Source organism: Lupinus angustifolius, chromosome LG15 (genome assembly GCF_001865875.1).
Source record: "Lupinus angustifolius cultivar Tanjil chromosome LG15, LupAngTanjil_v1.0, whole genome shotgun sequence".
Lineage (NCBI taxonomy): Eukaryota > Viridiplantae > Streptophyta > Magnoliopsida > Fabales > Fabaceae > Lupinus > Lupinus angustifolius.
The window spans coordinates 15,343,305-15,348,172 of NC_032023.1; positions in this window are offsets into that span (position 1 = coordinate 15,343,305).

Sequence of the window (4,868 nt, forward strand, 5' to 3'; positions counted from 1 at the left end):
CCGGACTCCCTCCGCCCGCATCAACTGGGGATGAAGCCGATACTTTGGTGCCCCCACCTTCTGGGCAGCCAGCTGGAGAAGATGTTGGTCGTTCATCTGAGTCGACTAGGAAGAAGGGGGTTAGGGGGGTCAGGATCGTATTTCCCCCGTTAGCGTCCCTCGGGTTATCTCCTTAACGTTAATGCCAAGGAGACTTTCGACAAGGTACCTCTGCCCGTCTTGTTGCAGAACGTGAAAGGAAGTGCCGTTTTTATTGCTTCTATCCAGAAGTATCTGGAGGTGGACGGGGTCTTGGAGGCGCGGGTGGCGGACGTGGCGACGTCGAAACTCCGGGCTGCACATGAGTCGGAGAAGCAAAGACTGGCTGATGCCCATGCTGCTGAGAAGGCGGAGCTAATCAGGTTGGGCGAGGTCGCCAAGGCCTAGGTGGTGGATCTGTCTGCTCGCGTGGGGTTTTTGGAAAGTGACAAGTTAAAATTGACCGCCCAAGTGATGGAATCAGAAGGGGCTGTTCGTGCTAAAGAGGAAGCGCTTTGCCGGCGAGAAAGGGAGTCTGTGGACTGGAAAACCCGCGCTGAGGCCGCCGAGCAAGAAAGTGCTGCACTTCTTGGGCAGGTGCAAGCATTAAATGAAGAGAAGGCGTCTTGGGAGGCTCGGGTGTGGACACTGGAGGAGGAGAAAGAGCAGTTGGAGCAGGCTGTGGGTGAGACTGAGCGCCTCGGGAGGCTCGGGTGCGGATACTAGAGGAAGAGAAGGAGCAGCTGGAGCAGGCCGTGGGTGAGGCCGCGGCGGATGCTTGGGTGAGTGCTCAGTCTCAACTTGCCTTGGCGCATCCAGACAAAGACTGGTCTTGGATGCAGCTGGGAGCCTATGTTGAAGACGGGCGCCTGCTAATGGGGGGCGATGATGGTGAGCCGATGCTGATGTCTTTTCCTGGCAAGGGTGGGGGGGGCTTTGTAACTCAGTGTTTAAGTTTCCTGTAATTTTTTCTTTTTCTTTCTGATCGCCTTGTAACTCGTTTTCATCTTAATGAAGAATTTTGCTCTCTTCTCCTTTAATATTCTTGTGTGATGTTGTATAATCAATTGGGTGGCGTGTGGCATTTTCTGGTTGATTTGAATATGATAGATTTAGCTCTGAATTTGCCCGCCTTTAGCCAGGCGAATGCGGATTTGTCTCTTGGGAACTAGAGAAAAGCTACTTAAGTGCGCGAGGGTCGGCCTCATGGGCGGGGGTGAAAACCCTAGTTGGTATTGGACAAAATAAAGGGGGGCGAAGATCAGCCTCTTGGATGTAGGTAAAAAACCATGGTTGGCACCAAGCAAAGGGGGCGAAGACCGACCCTTTGGGTGTAGGCTGAAATCAGTTGGCACCAAGCAAAGGGGGCGAAGACCGGCCCTTTGGGTGTAGGGAGGAATCATAGTTGGCACCAGGCAAAGGGGGCGAAGACCGGCCCTTTGGGTGTAGGGAGGAACCACAGCTGGTACCAAGCAAAGGGGGCGATGACCGGCCATTTGGGTGTAGGGAGAAATCATAGTTGGCACCAGGCAAAGGGGGCGAAGACCGGCCCTTTGGGTGTAAGTAGAAATTATAGAGATTGAGAAATTATAGAGATTGTAGGAAATGATTCATCATATAAGTGGAAAAGATTACAAAAGAAAAGCGACCACCCGCGCACGGGGTTGTCGACTAAGCATAAAATCTTCGGAGGTTGGCGGTGTTCCAAGTTCTGGGGATGTCTTTTCCTGCCAAGTCTTGAAGCTTGTAAGCTCCTTTGCCGATATTGCTGATGACTCGGTAAGGTTCTTCCCAATTGGGTCCCAACTTGCCTTTTGCCCGTCCTATGTCTGCTCTTCTGAGTACCAGGGTTCCTTCGGAAAATTGGCGAGGAACGATTGAAGAGTTGAACTTCGCCGCAGTTTTCTTTTTCACGCTTTCTTCTCTGAGACGGGCTCTTTCCCGGATTTCTTCTACTTCATCGAGGTTGTTTCTGAGGAGGGATTGATTATTGCCCTCATTGAACTGAATTGTCCGCCAGGTAGGTTCCCCTATCTCGACCGGGATCATGGCTTCTGCGCCGTATGTTAAATTGAACGGCAACTCGTCGGTCGTCGAGTGGGGAGTGGTTCGATACGCCCATAGCACGTGATGGAGCTGATCTGGCCAATTTGCTTTTGACTCGTCTAGCCTCTTCTTCAGCCCTTTCAGGATGACCTTGTTTGCTGCCTCAGCCTGTCCGTTAGTCTGCGGATGCTCCACTGAAATGAAGTGCTGCTTGATATGGAGGCCTGATAACAGCTCTTGGAATTTTCTGTCTGCAAACTGGGTGCCGTTATCCGTAACTATGGCGGATGGGATGCCGAAGCGAGTGATTATGTTTCGCCAGGTGAATTTCTGGATGTTTGCTAAGGTGATAATAGCCAATGCTTCCGCCTCTATCCATTTAGTAAAATAATCGACGGCGACAATCAAAAACTTCAGTTGCCCTACTGCTTGAGGGAAAGGCCCCAGGATGTCCATGCCCCATCTACAGAAAGGCCAAGGTGCTTGCGTTGTGGTTAGTTCTTCTGGTGGGGCTTTATGGAGGTCGGCGAACAATTTGCAACGGGTGCATTTTCGAGTGAGGTTGGTCGCGTCCTTTTCCATGGTGGGCCAGTAGTATCCGGCACGTAGCACCTTCTTAGCGAGTGAGGCGGCGCCCAAATGATGCCCACAACTTCCCTCGTGAACTTCTCTGAGGACATATTCCGCCTACTCTGGACCAAGGCATTTGAGTAAGGGGGTGGTGAATCCTCGTCGATATAACGTTCCCCGGAGCAGGATATACCAAGAGGAACATTTGAGGAACCATTGTTTTTCTTTCATGTCGGGAGGCACGGCGCCGTGGAGGATATATCGGATAAAAGGGGCCATCCAGTTGTCTGGGATTTCTACCCGTTCTACTGCCAAGACACTTGGGTGGTAGATTGTTCCTTGGACGACAGACCGATTGTTCCTGAGGCATTTGGTGCTGGCGAGTTTGGACAAAATGTCGGCTCGGGCGTTGCAGGCCATGAGCTCCTTTACTTTGAGCAGATATTTCCCGAGGAGGGTGTCCTTGGTTTGATATGCACCTGAAACTTGAGATACAACTAATTGAGAATCGCTGCAAATTAATACCTTTCGGGCGCCCACTTCCTTTGCCAGCTGTAGCCCGGTAATACACGCCTCATATTCCGCCTGGTTGTTGGATGTTGGAAATGTGAAAGTAAGGGAATGTTCGATGGTTACTCCCTGCCCATCTTCCAACAGAATGCCAGCCCCGCTGCCCTTCGGGTTAGAAGACCCATCGACGAAGATGGTCCATACCTGCTCTGGATCGCCCTCTGATGCAGCTAGCTCTGCCACGAAGTCAGATAGGACTTAGCTCTTGATGGCCGTGCAGGGTTCGAAACGGATGTCAAATTGGGAAAGTTCTATTGACCAAGTGATCATCCGCCCGGCTAACTCTGGCTTATGCAAAATTTGCCTGATTGGCTGATTAGTCCTGACGATCGTTGTATGGGATTGGAAGTACTGGCGCAGCCTTCGTGCGGCGACCAACAACGCATACGCCATTTTTTCTAGCTTTTGGTACCTTAACTCCAGGCCTTGCAATGCTTTGCTTGTAAAATAGACCGGACTCTGACCCTCTGCTGTTTCTCGTATCAGTACGGCTGCCACCCCATCGGATACGGCCAGATATACATATAGGATTTCTTCTGGAAGTGGCTTGGAGAGAATAGGTGGGGCGGCTAGATATTGCTTGAAAGTGTTGAACGCCGCTTCACAACTCTCAGACCACTCAAACTTCTTACTCTTCTTCAGCAACTGGAACAAAGGAAGTGAATGTTTCGCAGCGGATGGGAGGAACCTGGACAGCGCGGCTAGCCGCCCGTTTAATTGTTGGACCTCTTTGACCGTGCAGGGGCTTCTCATGTCGATGATTGCCTGGCATTTGGAAGGGTTTGTTTCGATTCCCCGGCTGGTTAGAAGGAAACCGAGGAACTTGCCCGTCTCTACTCCGAAAGTGCATTTTTCGGGGTTTAGCCGCATGTTATATTTGCGGAGTTGCCGAAAAATGTTTTCCAAAATGGTTACATGATCTTCGCCGTGAAGGCTTTTGGCGATCATATCGTCCATGTAGACCTCCATGTGTTCTCCGGTCTGGCCGGTGAAAACCTTGCTCATCATTCTTTGATACGTTGCCCTTGCATTTCTCAAACCGAAAGGCATGACAGTGTAGCAGTAGGCGGCTTGATCGGTGATGAATGTGTTCTTTTCTTGGTCCGGGGGGTACATCGGGATCTGATTGTAGCCGGAGTATGCGTCCATGAAGGACAGGTACTGATATCCTGAAGAATTATCCACCAAATGATCAATGTTTGGGAGAGGATAAGGGTCTTTAGGGCATACCTTATTGAGGTCTGTGTAGTCCACGCACATTCGCCATTTTCCTGAGGGTTTCTTCACCAATACAACATTTGCCAACCATGTGGTGTAGGTGATTTCGCGGATGAACCCCGCCTCCAGCAACTCGGCTACTTTTGAAGCAACTTCTTTGGTCCTGTCTGTCCCCATTTTTCGCCTTCGTTGCGCCACTAGTTTAGCCCCTGGTTTTGTTGTCAGTCGATGGCAGGCGAAAGAAGGGTCTATGCCTGACATATCCGCTGCAGACCAGGCGAAAAGGTCCCGGTTTGCCTTCAGCGATGTTTCCAGTCGTGACCTTTGATTTGGCGGGAGGGAGCTGCCAAGGTATACCACTTGCCCTGGGGATTGGCCCAGTTGTAGAGTTGTTTTGTCCCCCTCTGGTTGTGGTCGGAAATCCCCTTCGTCCGCTCGAACGTCCA